Here is a 22407-nt window from a genome sequence, read left to right as displayed (position 1 = left end):
TACATTTATCGTCAGTCGCAACACTCGTGACATCCAAGTAGCGGTACTGATAAGTCCACTACTTGACGCTAGATGTCTCGCGACGATGACGAAATAACTCGCGTTTTGGTAAGAAAACTGATGTACGGAGTTAGCATTAGCACTCTTTCCTTACTTATATTTCTCTATGGTAGGTAGGTACGGCATCAGTTTTATAAAGCACTAAGTATTTACAAGCAAAGCCGGTGGCTTTTTTTAAATTTTGTTATCCTTTCACAGCAAATTTTTGATATGCATCACCTAGGTACAGCTTGACGTCAGATACTAATTCTAACATAGGAATGATTTGCATACAAACATATTATACAAGTGCAGTTATATTAAAAGTTGTAGTTAGTACTGTTTTTATACTTTCAAGTTTCTCCATGATTCCAAATGAGGTCAGAAAGTATAAATTCACCTGTCGGTATGGCGTGATCGTTGCGGAACTGACTGAATGCCCATAACTCATTTTAAAACGAAAGATGACTATGCAAATGCAGCAAAGTCCTGAAGTAATTACATGCATACATTATCGATTAAAACAACCGGAATAATTCTTAAATTCCAATCTAAAAGACCCTATGTGCGTCTAAATTTTATGAGATATACGCCATTTTGAGTTTGATGAGTTTATTACCTAACACGCGAAGGATAGTGATAATATGTTAATCTGTTGTAAGTCTTCGTTCAATGGTGTTAAGGATGTTTATTCATTGTTTGGTTACGTTAGGGCATAGAGTAACTTATACTAGAGCGGTACTGTCACAGTAAATTTTGTAACCCCAGTAAATACACTGCCATCTGTCGACACACTTTAAAACTAAAAATGAAGATTTATAAAAATACGATAGAATGTATTAAAATATAGATAAATGATTTTTTTTATTTGCATTAATTATTTTTATGATTTTGACCCATGTTCTTTCACTGATATGCGTTAAAATTGTTAAATAACAAATGAAACCGTCAACGCCATCTATACGACTGTAGGCCAAAACTAGTAGCGCCCTCTGAACGAGAATTAAATTTTCTTGATTTTCGAGGCACGTTTTTTCCTTAGACTGTATCCATCTATTACGGAGTTATTTCTATCTTTGGTTAGGGTATAAATTTATTTGAAGTGGTGACATCGGTGGAGTCTAAAAAGGGCAAAAAAATTAAACAAGCACCTAGATTCCACCGGGCCCCTATTTCGCTCTAGGACTATTTTGCGGTAGGTATCGTAAAACTGCCCAAGTCAACTATACCAGGCGTGGCTCACTCCGCGATTTCGCCGCGTCGCTACAAGTACATGCGACCGACACCAATTTTGGTGTCTAGACTGTCTGCGCACCGCTACAGAACGGACGCCTGCTCGCGCTTGCTCCACCATGCGGTCATATCTGTAGTTATGTACCTAGTACTATTATTAATTCTGTAACTATACCAACAATTTCATAGACAAACGCGCTAGGTAGCTTATTGGAGATGCGGGATTAGTAGAGGCTAGACTGCAGAGCCTTGAACACCGTAGAAAGTACCTTGTTTATCGGTACAGGATACATTTCGGGGAGTGTGCGATGGGATTACATAATCTAATCCTCCCATCTCCATTCTGCCACGCGGACACGAAACGACTAATACTGACTAGGACTAATAGTACGGCAGTACTATTAGTTATTCTGTGACGCGGACTTGCGTTTCACCCTTACGTCGTTACTCTGCGGCAGAGTCTCTGCCACTGATTCGTACTACGGTACTACGCTATGCATCCAGCTAGCTTTATCATGCGAACGGCTAAGGAGTGGAATTCACTTCCCAATCTATTCCCAGTCCACTATAACTCAAGATCTTTTTAAATCGAGAGTGAATAGACATCTTTTAGGTAAGCATGTTCTACAGTTTAATTTTTTGCTCCTGTTACAGGGCCCACCCGGTATATAGATATTTTAGAGCTGTTTTTGATTCAGTCACTATTAAAAGTTTCTATATCACAGTAGTTAGGTACCTGCCCGCGCAGCATGGTTTCCCCTATCACTAAGTCCGTCACTTTCGCACTCACATACTTGTTAGAACGTGACAGGCATGGTGATAAGCGTACCGTGCTACGACTCCAGGTTGGTCTACCTACATAACAGTCACAGGGCGGATACGCTATACATCAAAAATCACTTGCGTTTCTATGTGTGAACGGCACGTCTGTACACGCGTCATGCGTCATAGTGTGAGTAAGTTGCTTAAAAATAGTACTGAGCGGCCGGCAAACGGCCGTCAATCTGCTGTCACGGGGCGAGGTAATTAGAGTCGGGGCGGGGCGGTGCGTGGCCGTTCTGTATGATAATACTATTACTTATTCTGTGCTACAGTATAAAGCTTGCTATGTAGCTGTGTCACCTTTACTGCAGCGCATCTGTGTGCATTCCGTCAGTCAGACTGACCCAGTGCGTTCAGATATGTGCCCACGGATAACAAAATCTTAGTGCGAGAGCTTTTGCCGTCGCATTTTACTTAAGTAGTCATGCATGATAAAATTTCTAAACAAAACACGTATTAGGTATACCTATTTTTATTAACCCTATATTAACTATTCTATGTAATATTACTGTTTTAATAATTTTCTGCTTTCCTTAAAGCGCGCACTGCTTGCCCTTAGAGCTGGTTAAAGACGCCTAGTCTTACTAAGATGGCATATATAGTCGAGAAATTGGGACGGGTACCGCCGTGGTGAGGTGGCCTAGGGGTTCATGGCGTTAGCCGCGATAGCTAAAGACGCCGGTTCGAATCCGGCCTTCACCATTGGAGGGCTTCGTCACTTTTTCTTTAATATATGACATCTATTACAGTTTTTAATTTTCTGCTGTTATTATGTAAAATTGTAACTTAGTGAGAACGCCATAAACTTTGGAAACATTATCGATCGGTGGGTTTTCCAAACTGTCAGCAAGTCGTCAACGTGACAGTAATAGTGACGACCAACCGGCAATCATCGCCTTGGCTACTTTATTATTGAAAGGTAGGTACGAGTATTTGCAGGTGGTGTGAAAAGCAAAGACTTGTTACGTCTAGGGGCAATTTAGATCTGTTCCATGAATTAATTGATTGAATTTCCTTACATTACTATTTACTTTAACGAAACTTAATCGCGTATACTAGTGGCGTTATTCATGAACGCGTTATTGGCCTGACTTTACTGGTCGTTTGTCTTTATCTGTCAATTTGACTTATATATTTGTAAGAAAGGGATAAAACATAATTTGTGCAAATATATGATAAAGCATAATTCGCCATTGACCCCTTGGAGGTAATGTTAAATCTTAAAAATAAGTTAAAAAGTATAAATAATAATGTGTCTTAATGTTTTTTTGTCCCTGATAATTTACCGTTAGTGATTTATTGCCCTTCCAGATTGTTTTCTAATGGCTATTAGGTACATCATTGGAGAAATGAAAGCCGCCAGGCTCCGATGGCTCGGGCACGTAGTCCGGATGGGGGAAGATCGCGCAGTCTGGAGGGCGTACTCTGGAGTACCAAGTGGCCGAAGACCGTGTGGACGCCCTAGGTGCCGCTGGAGAGACGAAGTGCAGAAAGACCTCAGCGAACTCGGCGCCGTCGACTGGACAGAAACGGCTTTGGACAGAGAAGCATGGCGGTCTTTGGTGTCGGAGGCCAAGATCCACTTCGGGTCGTCGCGCCACAGCAGTAAGTAAGTAAGTAAGTATTAGGTACGCTTGTGCATAGTGGGGAAATTTTCGCCAGGCAGACTGGACAGTATAACAAAATGAAATCTACGGATCGTCGTTTCTGTAGTAGGAAAATTAGGGAAGAAATTGATCAAACATAGCAATTTCAATCGGGTTTGAAAAACCAAACATCGTGAGTGTAGTGAGTCGACCGAGTGACATCCCTAGTATGCAAAACGTTCATGTTGATAAACACGACCAAGTGCGGGTAGTTCGAAAAACTCGCGTGGCTAGAAGATATTGATGTTAACTTTACCCAGTCTTCTCTGAGAGCACGGGGATAATGCCGTCCTTGAAACGTCGAAGGTAATTTTAAAACTAAGCGCTTAAGTCACGTTTTCGTAAATTAACATGACAACTATTTAAGGTGTTCCAAAATCCTTGTAGAGCGTAGTAAGTAGAGAGTCGCCATCGATCGTTCTCTTTAAGAACGTTCACTCACTTCACAACACCGTTCATTTCATTCACTAGACACTAAATCTGATCTAAATCCTCGTAGAGCGTATCCGAACGCGGCCCGTCAAAGGCTGTCGTCCGAATAACGACGTCGGCATCGATCCGTCGCTGTAAGAACGTTCACTACTTCGCAATACCTGCGTTCATTACATTCACTAGAAACTAACTGATCAAATCCTCGTAGAGCGTATCCGAACGCGGCCCCGTCAAAGGCTGTCGTCCGAATAACGACGTCGGCATCGATCCGTCGCTGTAAGAACGTTCACTACTTCGCAATACCTTCGTTCATTCGTTCACTAGAAACTGGAACTGATTCAACTGATCAAAATCCTTGTAGAACGTATCCGAAGATGCCAATCGTAACGCCGACAAACGAAAAGATATATAGAGATATATAGAGATAGTGTACCAAGTGGATGACGAAAAAGAAGCGCGGACGTGGCAGGCCCAGATGGAGATGGCGGGACGACTTAGACACCTTCATCAGTAACTGGCCGGAAAAAGCACAACAGCGGGAGTTGTGGAGATCAAGGGGAGAGGCCTTTGCCCAGCAGTGGGACACTTTAACGGGCTATTAATATTATAAAGAGATAATGCATCATCTTGGCTCCCTTGGGCCCCACGTCTCTCAGATCATTTCATATTGCTAATTCCGCTGTTGCTGGCTGACTTATCTCGTATATCAGGTAAACCATGATTCATGATCCATGATTTTTGGGTCATCATCCTAGCCGTTTTCGGCCACAGCGACTGCTTTATGCCGCTGAGTGTCGCTGGTGTGCTCTCAGGTGACTGACGTAGCCAATCTTTGCAGCAAATGTGCGGCCACACTCAGCACCCCTCCGATGTAATTAAATGTGATGGCCTCAGGTGGTTTGGCCTTTAACTCGTTACGCTTAGCGTCGAGTTCTGTGCGTCGGCTTCAAATTCACGCACCTGCGCGTTTGCACAATATGCCTCCACCGTGGACGGTCACCAGCTACCTAACAGCATTTATACGTCATTATGACGTCAGGGACGTCATTTTATTGCCATAAGTACGTCATTATCACGTCATTATGACGTCGCTGACGTCACTTTGCTACCTGGGTAGTGTCTCCAATGTTGTGGATTTTTGGGTACCATTACTGACAATGTATAACTCGTTTATATATGTAAGTACCCAATTGGCAGCGCACTATCTCAATAGAGGTCAGAGTTCCAGCGGCAGCTGCAAGCAAGGTGCAGCCGCATAAATCAACCGCCCCGCCCTCGTCTAATGGGAATTATAATTGATTCCAAGCCTTTTAATTGTTTTTTAATATGTTTTCTTGAAGTTTTCGAATAGTTTTGTAGATATGTTACAGTATAAAGAAGTTGGGAAATTGTGGCAACATCTAGGGAAGAATGAAAAGGAGGCCTCAAGTGCTTTTTTTGTAAAATATTGTAATTCAATACAATATTTTACAGTGACATCATATAGTGACATGAATCACATGAAAATACATAGCAACATTGACGGTTGTATAAAAAAACTGGCCAAGTGCGAGACGGACTCGCCCACCGAGGGTTCCGTACTTTTTAGTATTTGTTATTATTGCGGCAACAGAAATACATCATCTGTGAAAATTTCAACTGTAGCTATCACGGTTCATGAGATACAGCCTGCTGACAGACAGACGGACAGACAGACGGACAGCGGAGTCTTAATAATAGGGTCCCGTTTTTACCCTTTGGGTACGGAACCCTGAAAAATGTAATATGACTTATACACGGTGCCCATGAGGAAAGCGTATTCCTGACTATATTTAAAGTTAAAAATGTCATATAATGTTTGCTGGATTCGGCTTTATTTTTGCAAAATATCCATTTTTGTGTAAAAAAAGTTTAAGTAAATCACCAGTATAAAACACCTTGTTGACGTATTAACCGTCAGAATGTTTGAATATTTTCTGTCAACTCGCCATATGGCACTTTTATACTAGAGAAGCAAACGTTATGTATTTATTATGTATGAAAATTTCATAACCATCCATCCATATAACATTTATTACTCCTTATGACCCCAGGAATGCGTGGTTTAATTTTTTCCCTTTCCTCATGGGCACCGTGTATAATCTGTCGCTAGATAGTAAAAAGTAAAAATAAGCGTGTTTATTATAACCTATAGGGACTATCTATAGGTTATAATAAACACGCTTATTTTTTGACATTTCCAAAAAGTGTTTCAAACTAAAGTTTTGTCACCTGAACCATAACAACCGTAAAACCCTAGTCTAAACAACGGCAAGTAATGAATCGGCAACTCTCCACGGACGCATCCGTCCGGCAACTTCTGATGTCGGAAATTCGGATTTTAAATGATTAGTCCGTCCGGTCCACTAGTGGGGAGTGGGGACACGGGAATGATGGATCGGGGATAGATGGGTCATAGGTGCCTAGTATGTTGCACTGGAATGTGGCTTTCGGTGTTGGTCGAAAATTCAAAAATTACTTATACAGTATATATAAAAATATGGTGCTACTTTCTCGCACTAGTGCGTAAAGAGCACTTTTCGTGCATTTGTCGAAAGTTTAAAAGGCCATATGTACTGTAAAACGTTGACGGATACACTTGCGAAAAGGTAATTCGCAACTCGTGTCGATTTAAAACACTCCCTGTGGTCGTGTTTTAATTTATCGTTCTCGTTTGAAATTTCCTCTTTTCCGCACTTGTATCGTCAATAACTATTATAATAATATTTATGCAACCAGTTTTTTAATATGTAGTCCTTTAAAAATTCTAAAATTTATTCTGTAAGTAGGCCCATCCCAAGTAGCATTTATACGTCATTATGACGTCCGTTACGTCATTATGACGTATAAATGACGTCATTATGACGTCACTGACGTCACTGCTACCTGGGATGTAGGCCCTAATTGTTCTCTTACAAGTCAATACAACAATAACAGTATCGTATACAGTGACTAGGACAGGGTTGCCATGGTTGTCTCAAAATAACAAACTTTACGCACTTAAAACAAAATTATGAAATAAACTTACTGTCAGTTGGCGTGATAGTATGCCCAAAAATGTATATGTAAATATTAAACAAAGAAAATGAGTATATCGCAGCATCCGGCAACAATCCGCCTAAGTAGGGATAAGTCCGTCTTTGTATATTGTATATATTTTCTTTTATTGTGTTTGTAATCTGTCTTATGTACAATAAAGTGTTTACATACATACATACATACATACATACATACATACATACATACATACAATCAACCCATCATTTAAGCAATAAAGATAACTTTCCGAACTCACGCGCATCTCAATCCGCGACCCGCTGCGCTGGCGTTCCAACGCCGTCGCGAGATGTCGCCTCGGGTCATAGTGTTGTGTGCCACAGTGACGCCGCCTGGCGGCTATTGGGAATTATGAATATAATGGGGTTGGCAAGTGTCAAAGGTTTGTATAGATGACGCTATTATAGCTTGCCCCTTTCTCTAGTTTTGTTCTATGAGATTTATTATTTTGTGTTTTTTTTTCTGATATACGAGTGTATTGCTCAACAATTTACAAGCAGAAGGAGTTGAAAGTTGTGGATATGTATAGCGCAAGCGCTGTTGGTTTTCCATGTACCAAAAAAAAGTTATAATATGTTGTATTTTCTATAAAAAGGGACCTTATTGTCGATGGCGCTTACGCCATTATTAACGATGCTCCGATATAAATACAATGCCGCGCGACGCTGTGCGGCGTAAGCGCCATCGACAATAAGGTACATTTTCATAGAAAAAATTGTTGGCATTAGACTTTTCGTTCGTCTAATAAATCCGCTACTTGACGCTTGATGTCGACTGCGAAATAACCCGCGTTTTGGTAAGAAAACTATGGAGTCATCATTAATATTTATTTTTGTGAATACAACATAATAATATTTAAGTTAGTAGGTAGGCAACCGATTGCTTGATTTGGGAATTAAAACATATTTGAATTAATAGGGAGTATTACTGCAATGTTCTGCCACCAGAGTGCAGCAGTAGCCCGTTTAGTAAACCATAGAGTAACTTATACATACTGTGCCTTTAACAGGTTTTTGACAAGTTTTCAGGGATAATAAAATATGACATTGATGCACCAAGGCGGTTTGTTTGCAGAGAATCTACCGGGAAACGCGAATCCGAAATTTCGCTATCTGCCTCTTTATCGCTCGAATATGCAAGAGTGACAGAGATGTTAGATAACGAAATTTCGATTTTCTTGTTTTGTGATAGACCCTCGGATTGTGGTAGTGGCGCCCTCTGCGCAGAGTTTCGCGTAATATTCCCTAATTGCAGCGAACGCTCGTTATGCTATAGGAATATGCCCTTCACGCAGTGCCATATTTGTGTCATTAGGTTTATTACGAGAAATTCCTTTATCGTGCCATATAATATGACATATTGGACATTTTGATTGCCAAAGCGTCTGGGCTTTGTTTCGGGATTTGTATGTCAGTGAGAATATGAGTCTTTTGAAAGACAAATAGGTAGGTACCTAAATACTCGCCTTAAGATAGCATTGCATTATGTCACAGGGCGGACACGCCATACATCAAAATTCACTTGCGTTTCTATGTGTGAACGGCACGTCTGTACACGCGTGTAAGTTGCTTAAAAACAGTACTGAGCGGCCGGCAAACGGCCGTCAATCTGCTGTCGCGGGGCGAGGTCATTCGAATCGGGGCGGGGCGATGCGTGACCGTTCTGTATGATAATACTATTATTCTGTGATTGTGTCATACTCAAATGAAAATGGTCTTGGGAAGGTGACGGTTAGCTACGTAATCTGAAACTAGTGTCTCTGCATGAACTGTACACCTCGCAAATTTCCACGGCTCTGCTCATATATTCTCGAAGGTTACGCCAGCTTTTGTTCTTTTACACACTTTGACAATTAGGTCCACTATTGGTCCATCTGCAGCTCGGCCTTTGACCTCAGATGAAAGCTCGCCGTGCTCGTATGGTCCCGAGCTTTTGGCTCTACATAGAGCTTAGCAGTCCTTTGCAGGCCCTCGAAGTTCGCCTTTTAACCCAGGTAGCATTTATACGTCATTATGACGTCCGTTACGTCATTATGACGTATAAATGACGTCATTAAGACGTCACTTTGCTACCCGGGAAGTAACATACTTTGATAGTGCTGTTTTCGGCCTTCCTGGAGATTGGCTTTAGACCTCGCCAAAAATATATATGTAACTCCGTATAAGATAAGTAAAGTCTAAGGAAAAAAGGTGCCTCGGAAATCGAGAAAAAGTTATACTCGAATATATGGCGCCACACCTTTGGCCCACACTCGGGTAGATGGCGTTGGCGACACCGTTTGATATTTAACAATTTTAACACATATCGGTGAAAGAACATGGGTCAATGTTATATGGCGTTCTAAAAAAAATATTTATATATCCATATGTAAATTTTTTGATATTTTTATACATTTTTATTTTTAGTATGAATTCTGTTTTGATAGATGGCAGTAAATTTACAGTGACAACCAAACTTACTATATATTCTCTGATAGTGCTGTTTTTCGGCCTTCCTCTGAATTGACTTTCGACCTCGCGAAAGTGCGCCACGCATCAGTAGTCTTAATGTTTAGCAAAATTGAATTTCCATACGAGGCCCATTGATAATAAATACATCAGAACTATTTTACATATAAATGACATTCGTCTCAAATGAATCGAAATAGCTACGTCGGCCATTTATAAAAACTGGAGAAAACAAAAACAAGAAAAATCTTTGTCTTAATAAAAACCAACATCTATTAAACCGTTTAAACATGATATATCTCATTCACCATAAATATTTCGACCTGACAAACCCATGTATATGAAATTCACGTTAACTAATCCACAGATCCATTGATTTATAAGGATATTGGTACATCATTTTCATTACAGCGCGATCATTACGATCCTTGGTCATGCGATCAAGACGTCTTAATAAAATAGCGTTTATGCCATCGCAATAAGAATAAACATCAGTTGAATAATTTATTAACTTTAACGATGACGAATAAGAGATACGTTTGTAAAAACCCTTTTGAGAGTTGACGTGTGATATATTCGTGCGCGCGAGTGTTATAAAGAACTCCGCGGGGTGCGCGCGCGCCGCGCTGTGATTGGCCCGTTTAATGGCCTCGAGTGTAACGCTCCATCTTCCGCGCAAGTCTGTCGTGTACTAATGGTGCTGGCGTGGTAAGCCAATGACTGATGGGCACCTTTGAACCTATTGTGTGAAATATATAAGCTGTTGATCGAAGGAATGTATATTTATGTTTCCTTGCGATTTGCAGTGTGTCTAGTCTCTTGTAGGTGCGAACTGACACTGTCAGATCTATCCATACATCTAGAGATTTTACGTGACAATTACGGGGATCTTTGACATATTAATCAAACTACCATCATACCAATTCATAGACAAATAGTTATAGATGCGCCACCGAGCGACCGGGGGTAAGAGAAAGAATATTCATATAAAATTTGGGCAGCATAGGATTTTTTCTCTTTCACTCTTATAAATTTCGGTACTTCACCATCGCCTCCTACCTATGATGCCACCCGGTCGGTGATAAGGACAAAGCATGGCACTATTTTCTCTTTCCTCTTATAGGAATCGCAATAAGACTATCTTTCTCTATCAAAGAGTGTCAGGCCCTTGTACCAATTTTGAAACCCTGGTCGCTCGGTTTCATGTCTATAACTACTATACTATATATGTCTATGGTGCGAACTAACACTAATCGTCAGATCTATCCATAGATCTCTAGAGTTTTTACGTGACAATTAAGCCCGGTTCACATTTATCTGTCGTGTTGTGTTGTGTCGTGACGCATATCGGTTTGATACATTTAATATGATTGCGTGCACATTTGCCTGACGTAGCATCAGACAAATGTGAACGCAACCATATTAAATGTATGAAACCGATATGCGTCACGACACAACACAACACGACACGACAGACAAATATGAACCGGGCTTGGATCTTTGACATATTAATCAAACTACCATCATACCATTAGTAGAAACTGTAGAAAGACCTCAACTAATACTTAGTTAAGAATAAACAGATACTAAAATAAGTCTGCAGTGATATATCACTAGTTCATAGCTCATCGCTTGGCGATAATGGTGGTGTTGCCAAATATATAATATCACTGTAGACACAGACATAATGTATAAACGGTAGCTTTTATATAATATACCTACTTTTTAACAAAACCACAGGGCGGACATGCTATACATCAAAAATCACTTGCGTTTCTATGTGTGAACGGCACGTCTGTACACGCGGCATTTGTCATTGTCTGAGTAAGTTGCTTAAAAATAGTACTGAGCGGCCGGCAAACGGCCGTCAATCTGATGTCGCGGGGCGCGGTAATTCGAATCGGGGCGGGGCGGTGCGTGGCCGTTCTGTATGATAATACTATTACTTATTCTGTGACAAAACTTCGATTTTGTCGGTAGGAAGTCTGTAGGTCCGATTATATACCTAGACTTTCATTTCCCCGAGATTTCCTGTAGCACTTTAGCGCCTTTTTAATAGCTTTAACGAATGACATTTCCCTTTCACTCGCTTAACTGCATAATTATTACATCATTATATCTGACAGGTCTAGGTATATACAGGGTGGCTATAAAATAAGTGCATTGAATAAAATAAGGTTTTGGGATTATACGGCAATAAAACTTTGGCATTAATCTGGAAGGGCACCTTTGCATCTGAAAGGGCGCGGGATGAGTTGTTTGACTAAGTTCTTAGTTGTGGCTTTGTTTAGTTTAGTTTTAATTTAGCTTAGTTTATACTTAATTTTAAGGTAATAAAGTGTTGTCATTCAGTGCAAATTTCATTCGAAAGCGTGACGTGACGTAGGCGTTTTCTTTGGGATGTATGGGATTTTGAGTTAAAAAGCTTAAAATTGAACACTATTTTGGCGACAGAACGGCGTGGCTCCGTTGAATGTGTCGGATTTGGCAAATACAAATTCAACATTTAATCAAATTATTTATTTATTATATTCGGTAGAGAGTATCATTTCGTTCCATTTGGAGTTGAAATTACTTATTCTGTGCTCTAGGTCCATGGGGTCCCAGCGTGCACATGTTTGCAGAAATCGCGAAGCGTCTGGTTGACGTCACTGATGACCGAAGAGCTGGCGGCTTCCTCGCACGACGTATCAGCATTGCGATACAGCGAGGAAATGCCGCTAGCATCCTTGGTACAATGCCTCAAGTGCCTATTTTAGATTTAAGCTAGTTATTAATTTCGTTTACGTAGTGCCACTGTATATATCTTGTATGTAAATAAAGTTTAAAATAAAACTATGAAAACGGATTATATCGCGTATATTGAATTTATAATACATCCCGACGTTTCGAACTCTTTACAGCGTTCGTGGTCAACGGGTGACTGAGGAAAAATTACAAAGTGCAAAAATACCCACATACTAAAATAATGAACAATCATAGACTACAAACTTTAAGGCTGGTTGTACTTGCAAAATCGGTTCATAAGGCTAGTTATACACTACAATTATTTTCAAGTAAAGATATATATATATACGCGATAATAAAATAAAAAAAATTTTTTTTTAAACTTGGACCTCCTAGCAACTGGGTATTGGGTAATGCACGTACTTACAACTCTTACAAGCAATGAAGGAACATAATTCATCTATTTTTGACCCCCCACAACACAATGTCCATTGTGCAGATAGCCACGAGCGACCGCGAGCTGTCATTACGGGAGTTAAATCAAAATGGCCGCCATTTCAATTAAACATAAATCAACGCAGACGCAAACTAATGGTTTCGATTCACTTTGATTCGGACTTGAGTTTTTTAATGTTTTGTTTGATTCATGTTTACAAAAGCAAAGCTAGGTTGCAAAATCTACTCTGAAATTATGATAAAAGAATGGTATCAAGAGAGTTAATAGATAATTTTCACACAAAAAAGGCCTCTCTATGTAAAAAAAACCGGACAAGTGCGAGTCGGACTCACCATCCGAGGGTTCCGTACTTTTAGTATTTGTTGTTATAGCGGCAACAGAAATACATAATCTGTGAAAATTTCACCTAGCTAGCACGGTTCATGAGATACAGCCTGGTGACAGACAGACGGACAGAGGAGTCTTAGTATTAGTCCCGTTTTTACCCTTTGGGTACGGAACCCTAAAAATAACTACGAAGCAAAGGAATTTAGTAATAACGTTTATTTTATAATAAATAACGTTATTAGAGCTTGACAAGATTCTATGTAGCCTTGATATAGTTTCGCTATCGCTACAAGCAGCATATATATATATATATATATATATATATATATATATATATATATGGCAATAACATGCGTACGTCATGTATAAGTATAAGTAAACAAAATAAGTATATAACTAAGTATTATAAAAAATTGATAGGTAAATATGCGCAGCCAGCTAATAGTAGGAGATATTTAAACAAAATTAAACAGGAACTTTTTCATAAACTATAAATACGGAGAGTTAAAATAACTAATTAATATGTATGTTTTTCATGGATCTCAAATTTTCTGCCTTAATTGTATTTAAAAAGTATGTACTAAAATAGTATTTGAAAAAAAAAAACATTACATAGATTGGTACGTACTCTCTTAATAAGAGTATTCAACAAATAAGAATAAAAAACATTGAAAATTAAACAACTATAAGCAAAAAACATTAAAACATTTACTGTAAAATATTTCCAATGCCAAATTTAACACAAAATACATTTTAATTGTTTCAAAAATTCATTATTATTGCAAGTAACAAAAACAAAAAAATAAAACGTATTGTTTGAAAAAAAAAAGCAATAAGTTATAAGCCTCTAAAGACTTAGCAGAGCGTGGTTTCGATCCACGGACCTCTGGGTTATGGGCCCAGCACGCTTCCACTGCGCCACTCTGCTCATGACAGAGCGGCCGAAATTATCTAACACGTTCTGTGCGTAGTTTTGGCGCGCTCTAGTGTGATCACGTCATAATGACGTCATACTTGTAGTTACTGATGACGATATTGACGATAGAGTAATGTGGTTTAATATGATATTTTGTTTCTTTTTTATATTAAAGTATATTTAATTGATGTTCGTCGTGAAAACGTGAACTAAAATCCCCAAAAATGTATCTTAAAATTAAAATCTCGTCCACGACGTAATAATAGCGAAAATAACAAAACATTTCATTTTAAAAATAAAGCCGTTGCTAACTTTTAGCATAACCAAACGCAATAACCGCGTTTTGTTCGCCGTTGACGTTCTTATTAACCGGGAAAATTGAAAATTGACTCGCGACATGATTGGCAAGGTATTAACGGATATTAGCTGGCTGGAATGGCTGGGTGCTGGCTTGTTTGCGGTTTAAAAAGAAAACGCGTGACGTTAATCCATCATGGCGGCGCGCGGGAAAATGAGGTGTCATAATGACGCTAGTAATAATGTGTTTATAAATTTTATATTAACATGTTTTAAAAAGGTGTGAATGTTTTTTAAGTTTAAATTATAGGTATTTGGAATACACTTACTTACAGGAGGTTTTTAAGATATAGGTAATTGATAAGATACATATATTTTAGTTTCAATAACATCGTACAAACTAGATGACGCTAGTAGTTCTATTTCATTTCCAGTTTTAGTTTTACATTTGTACTAACTCTTGGAACGGTAAAAAGAGCTTCTTCTCAACCAAACTATTACCTACAATAAGATAATAAACACATACACTACTAGTCCGGTTTATAAAAGTTACAACAGTTTCAGAATGCCGTAAAAATAGGGGCATTATATAATAACGCCTTTGAAATACGTCTTTCTAAAGTGTTAAGAATTAGTAGGACTTGATAATAGTTTAAAAATAATATGATCTAAATATCACACGAAAATAACGATTTAAGTCAGAGCTTCAATTAAAATGTGTTAGTTCTTATCGGGAAATGTAGATGGCGCCACCAGTCCTAAAATATAGGCCCTCTGCAATTTTTTGTACTATTTTTGAGTAACGAAGAATGCAAGAAACGTCATTATTTAAATACCTAATTATAATAATTTCGTAAAGCATTATGTGCTAACCGTAAAATAACAAAGCTTTATTACCTGACAGATATATTTATCCATCATTTATCTAATTTATCAAAGCAAGTTCATGGTACTTAAAGAAATATTATTCATGATGTAAGTTGTCTCACATTAACACCTACATTTAGTAATAAATTAACGCAATTATTAAATAATAAGTCATATAAATGACTTTCTGACGGCTGTCGGCATGCCCATATGTTTCTGTCATTTTAACATAGATCATGGCTTTAAAAATTATTTATTTAGAAGAATAGGTCATAAGACGAGCATACATTTAAATAATATTATTATTATTGTCTTTGGTTACCGCGATAGTTACTCATGAAATAAAACTATGAAAACGGATTATATCGCGTATATTGAATTTATAATACATCCCGACGTTTATCGCGTATATCTTTACTTGAAAATAGTTGTATTGTATGACTAGCCTTATAAACCGATTTTGCATGTACAACCAGCCTTAAAGTTTATTGTTTATTATGGTTCATTATTTTTGTATGTGGGTATTTTTGCACATTGTAGATTTTCTTCAGTCACCCGTTGACCACGAACGCTGTAAAGGGTTCGAAACGTCGGGATGTATTATAAATTCAATATACGCGACATAATCCGTTTTCATAGTTTTATTTCATACATATAATTATTAAAACTTATTATGCTTTTAATTTTGTACGGATATGACCATGCTGGTGTTTAATGCGATCTTAGGCTAAGTTGCTTATAGTAGAGTTGCTCCAACTCTAAAATAGTTTCACAGAATGGTAACTAATCTCAGTCCTGTGTATTTTGTATGGCATTAAACTTTCTATATACACTTAATTCTATCTAATTATTAACCCCGCTCTGGTTTCGCACAGGTGCAATGCTAATGTATTTACATATTTATTTTATTTATTATTTTATTATTTAAGCTACAAAAACATTATGCTTATTTAGGTAACAATACAAAGCCAATTAATTATTATTTATAAAAAAAATTGACACTTCCTCTTTAATCATCTATTAAAAAAACCCGCATCAAAATCCGTTGCGTAGTTTTAAAGATCTAATCATACATTCGGACAGACAGACAGCGGGAAGCGACTTTGTTTTATACTATGTAGTGAAGTCTCTAGATACATTAATTATCTAGTCCATGGGGTCCCAGCGCGCACAAGTTCTTTGCAGAAATCGCGAAGCGTCTGGTTGACGTAACTGGTGACCGAACAGCTGGCGGCTTCCTCGCACATCATACAGCGAGGAAATGCCGGCAGCATCTTTGTACAATGCCTCAAGAGTCTATTTTAGATTTAAGCTAGTTATTAATCTAGTTTAGTATTTGTATTTTCGAACCACTGCATATTTAATTATGTAAATAAATGGTTCTTACCAATACTTAGGTAGATAAAAAAATCTTTAAAGGTATTCATCCTTAATAAGATCTTGACATTTTCCTTTATAAACACATCCCTAAAACACCTGCAAAGCCAAACAATCAAACAACACGTTCATCCATACGGGAATACTCATACGTCAAGAAGATTAACATAAGACATAAAAGAAAATCATAAAAAAAACGTAATTGACAAATTTCGACGACAGCGCCTCTGTCGGCAGATGGTGCCATTGTGGTTAGTAAGAAAGGTCGTAAGTCGCGTGTGTTTGTGTGAGGATTTGTCGTTTTGTGGTAGATTATTTCGCTCATTATTTTGTATTGATGCGTTGTCGATTACTGAAAGGGAGTATATGGCAGGGGTGATATTTTCATTGCTTGGTAAAGCTCGCGGGTGTTTGCCTCAGCCACACTCGCATAATCCACTGTGTTGCCCCTTGCCCCTTGCATGTCTGTACCGCTTCTCCATATGGGGCATTTTCTATGAAAAGGGACCTTATTGTCGATGGCGCTTACGCCGCACAGCGTCGCGAGGAATTGTATTTATATCGGAGCATCGTTAATAATGGCGTAAGCGCCATCGACAATAAGGTCCCTTTTTATAGAAAATACCACATATAAACGTAGTCCTCATTTTCCCCCAGGAAAATTTCCCCTCTTTCGTCTTAATTTGTCAAGTTGGTAAATCGGAAGGTACTAGAGTTGCAAGGTGGCTGTGTCCATATGTGATTGAATGACCTTATACAACTCTTAAAAAAACCTCATAGCTGGAGAGTTCGTGGTATTCAATTTCTCTTAAACCGCAAAATTCGTGAAGTTGCCAATAAATTATCAAAAATGCTAGACGGGAAGCGAATGTTGCTAAAAACACACGACACAGATAAATAAGTTGCTAGTTATCAAATGTGTGTACTAGGTGACTTCATAAGTTGCTAAGTTTAGCAATTATATTGACATTGACACCAAATGTCAAGTGAATTTAGAAGTTGCAAATTTTAAGCTGCCAGAGATCGTTCTTGTATTGTATTGTAGTTCGGGCGATTTTCCGCAACTCGACGACTGGCGCCTATTTTGCGTGACATGGGGGTGGGCTAGTCCTGCCAGCCCAGCTCCTCGAGGAAACCTATCAAACCTTTGATGTTGAGTAGGACCTCGGGGAGGTCTCTCGGGGATCCGAGATGTTTTGCCCTGTATGGGGCCACTCCGCTGCACTCCAGCACCACGTGAGAGGCTGTTTCTTCTGTCTCCATGCATCGTTCGTTCTTATTCTGGTCCCCTTGAGGCAATAACTCGCGATGGAAATATGCCAATTATTGGCGCTTAACATTTTCTGGTAATGCGTCATTCCTAATCCGTCGGGAGGTGATCATGTGTGGAAAATGACGTATTGTAACCCGGGGACATGGCGGCAAAAAACATTTCGATTAACGTGACGGATGTGTGCGGAGATAAATTCGTTATCTATGGTGGTGATAATTAGGGCGAATATTTTTATTAAATAGTATAATTATGGATGGTATAGAAAGGATCGCAATCTCTTATGGCAGAATTGTTGTAAAAGTGACCGCGTTAAGCGTTAAATAATAGTTCCTAATCTCTCCGGTGGCGCTAGTTAACTCTGGGACATGAGTATAACATGAACCATATAAGGCAACAAATAACCCGACCAAATTACGTAGGTTGTTTTTGGTAGTATTTCGGTGTATGGTGGCGCCGCCTAATTACTGTTTTTTGATGGACACTTTTCATACATAGAGATTTGGCTCCTTTATACAGTCTCCATGAGTATAATATTAAAAAAAAATGTGGCCTTTAATTAAACTAGACAGGTAGCAGGTAATACTAAAGCCCTCTGATTCTATGACAATTTAGGTAGGTATATTAAATTGAATGAAATGCAGGCAAAGATAGATATAACTCCGTAATAGATGGATACAGTCTAAGGAAAAAACGTGCCTCGAAAATCAAGAAAATTTGATTCTCGTTCAGAGGGCGCTACTAGTTTTGGCCTACAGTCGTATAGATGGCGTTGACGGTTTCGTTTGTTATTTAACAATTTTAACGCATATCAGTGAAGGAACATGGGTCAAAATCATCAAAATAATTAATGCAAATAAAAAAATCATTTATCTATATTTAAATACATTTTATCGTATTTTTACAAATCTTCAATTTTAGTTTTAAAGTGTGTCGACAGATGGCAGTGAATTTACTGGGGTTACAAAATTTACTATGACAGTACGGCTCTAGTATAAGTTACTCTATGACTGCAGGTAATGTGACTATAAATGTACAAATAATATACCTACTCCATACAGCGTATAGCAACAAGCGTAGCAACATGCAAATATGTTATTATTAGTAATCATTTGTGGCTCGTTTTATTTCTACAGGACGGACGGACGGACATCTAATATCCCACGGACATGAAACTGATCTGCGGCCTTATTCTGGAACCGCAACGAAACTTTAATGTACCTTGATAAGATAAGATATCTTTATTTCATTATAAAATATATTATAAATTTGCCTTCAATAAAACCTAAAACGCATTACTATAATGATTACTATAATGATCAGAGGGCGGAATTGCTCATGGCAAAAATCAAACGTCAATAGAGTTGGAACGTTGAATTTTATCGACTTTTTCAGCTATCGATAAGTTCAGTCACCTGACTTTAACATTAACCTCTTTGATTAGCTAGTTGGCCATTTGACCTCTTTGATTAGATTAAAAGTAAATTGCATGGCAGTTAACTGTCATTTCTGCCACTAGTCTTTTTGCAAATAATTCACGTTTTAAAAAAATGGTAAATCCAAAAAGAAAAACAATTAACAAATGTATAAAGAAATATCCTTGTCTTACTTACAACGAAAACAGCTCAACAATATACTGCTCTAAATGTAAGGTTCACTGAAAGCACCTTAAAAAATATTGCGTTGAAACTCACATAACGAGTAAAACACATTCACCTAAAGAGGTAAATAACGATAATAGTTTTTATCTAGATTTGATAATATTTCTCGTTTGTTGCAACATTCCATGGAAAAAAAATAATAATCCACATATCCGGAATTTTTTAAGGTGACTGAATTTATCGATAGCTCAAAAGTCGATAAAATTCAACGTTCCAACTCTATTAACGTTTGATTTTTGCCATGAGCAATTCCGCCCTCTGATAATGATACATGCGCCTTTTGAGTTTCAGGTCTCATCTAACTTTGCACCAACTTTAACAAAACAAAGTGAGGGAATGTTATTATAACCGTCATATTTTCATAGAATTTGATATAAATGATGACATCACCACACTTTGTTAACGGCGTTAATGATCAGACTACGAGAATCATAGGGCCTACCGCGAACCACGTTCGACATGCCTCCCTGTTACACTTACGTACGAATTTACAAGTGCGACAGAAAGGCGAACGAGGGCCTATCTGTATCCAAATCGTCCTGATGACCCCAGAAAGTACTAAGTTATATCCGGATTGCAAATCCTACTCGTATATTCTACTAATCTAAATAATCTAATCGACATTTTGTTCATGCACATCAATATAATTATTAATACGCTTTAATTACATACAAGATATATACAGTGGTACTACGTAAACGAAATTAATAACTAGCTTAAATCTAAAATAGGCCCTTGAGGCATTGTACCAAGGATGCTGGCGGCATTTCCTCGCTGTATCGCAATGCTGATACGTTGTGCGAGGAAGCCGCCAGCTCTTCGGTCACCATGCAGATACGTCAACCAGACGCTTCGCGATTTCTGCAAACAACTTGTGCGCGCTGGGACCCCATGGACCTAGAGTTTCAACTCCAAATGGAATTGAATGACATCCGTTCATTTAATCGACATTTTTGGATTTGAGCGTGATAACATTAACGGTACGATATGAATTATTAAAATTAACTCGACGGCGTTTTATTCAACAATCAACATCGTAATTAATTAAAATAAAGACCTCTTAGCTATTCCCAATGATTGAAACAAGCCAATACGAAAGTACACACAATCATCTAAATAACATCTAAATGATATCATTCAGTTAACGTGCATTTCGCTCGTACTTGCCGTACATTCATTAGCGCGAGAGCATGTCAGTGTAACGCTGCGTCTTAGCGAACAACTCGCGAACGCGAACCGAAGCGGCGTAGCGTGGCCACGGCGTTCGCGTTCGCAACGAGATCGCCCACGTAGGACACTTCTATAGGTATCAAAGGATTGATTCACCCCGCTCGGACTTTGCGTTCGCGTTGTTCGCCTACGTAGTACGCTGCGTAAATACGTTCGAATAGTGCCAATTACGACGAACTCATTCTTCTCAGAATAAGCCTCTCGACCAGCGCTCGCGCATCAACAATTAATACTCTTCATTTAATCGATTCCTTCAATTATTCCACCTTGATATATGTTAATCCCGCGGTTATTGTTGCCTATAATTACGTGGGAGTTCCTACAGTGATAGGTATTGATGTTTTTAATCTGATGTTAGGATACAACATTAGTATGCGCGTACGACTGATTTGTGGCGCATTGGATGATAATTATTGGATTTCGGGTTATTTATTAGGGTAAGATGACATGAGTGGCAGCCATTTTTGGGATGTGTTTTAGTTTTTTTTTAGTTCATTTTAGGAACTGCCAACTGTTGTCTCCTAAAAAACCCGACTGTGTAATACATTAGGTATTTTAAGGGTTCCGTACCCAAAGGGTAAAAACGGGACCCTATTACTAAGACTCCGCTGTCCGTCTGTCTGTCACCAGGCTGTATCTCATGAACCGTGATAGCTAGACAGTTGAAATTTTCACAGGTGATGTATTTCTGTTGCCGCTATAACGACAAATACTAAAAAGTGCGGAACCCTCGGTGGGCGAGTCCGACTCGCACTTGGCCGGTTTTTTAATAAATATTTTTTATTATAACCAGATATATATTGACCGGGATATAGACCGTGATTACCTTTTGTATTATATATCCCGGTCAATATAAGTCTAGTGAAACTAACCGTGAATCATTCAAAACTCTAATTATAACCAGATAGGTAAGCTATTGTGAACCAATATAGTCATACTGTCATACATTCGATCATAAAACTGTAACACTTCCATTTGACAATTTGCAAAAGGTTTACGATCCCTTTATGCCGAAACGCTCTTTACCACGATAAGACAACATAAGTAAAAATGCTCATTACAGGGAACAAAAAAACGTGTCGTTATTCGAAATAAAGTTTCGTGGTAACAGGCGTCAATGACCGCTATTGACAAGCTAACTGGCGCCGAGTATAGTAGAATAATAATACATATACAGATCATTATTTTTTTATATTAAAAATTGAGCCAACTATATAATTTAACTATGAAACCCATAAAATGAAAACTAAATTTTATGAAGTAATTGAATGATAAATTGTAAATTGAATGAAAAACTCATGAATGATGATCGACATTTGTCTTACATATAACCATAGAGTAAATTATACTAGAGCGGTACTGTCATAGTAAATTTTGTAACCCCAGTAAATTCACTGCCATCTGTCGACACACTTTAAAACTAAAAATGAAGATTTATAAAAATACGATAGAATTTATTTAAATATAGATAAATGATTTTTTTTTTGCATTAATTATTTTTATTAATTTGACCCATGTTCTTTCACTGATATGCGTTAAAATTGTTAAATAACAAACGAAACCGTCAACGCCATCTATACGACT

General features: G+C 38.2%; 1 protein-coding gene and 2 non-coding genes across 3 annotated transcripts in view; 1 reads left to right on the top strand and 2 right to left on the bottom strand.

Annotated features, from left to right (window-relative positions):
• The window catches only part of LOC134742315 (zinc finger protein 420), a 61917-nt gene that overhangs the window by 13374 nt on the left and 26136 nt on the right, over positions 1–22407 (bottom strand). The window lies entirely within an intron of this gene.
• On the top strand, positions 2724–2796 carry Trnas-cga (transfer RNA serine (anticodon CGA)). Its single transcript has one exon. It is a non-coding gene; the product is annotated as a tRNA-Ser (tRNA).
• Trnam-cau (transfer RNA methionine (anticodon CAU)) lies at positions 14062–14133 on the bottom strand. Its single transcript has one exon. It is a non-coding gene; the product is annotated as a tRNA-Met (tRNA).

This window comes from Cydia strobilella, chromosome 6 (assembly GCF_947568885.1).
Source record: "Cydia strobilella chromosome 6, ilCydStro3.1, whole genome shotgun sequence".
NCBI lineage: Eukaryota > Metazoa > Arthropoda > Insecta > Lepidoptera > Tortricidae > Cydia > Cydia strobilella.
Note: the sequence above shows the minus strand (reverse complement) of the source record. Positions and strands in the feature narration are given on the sequence as shown.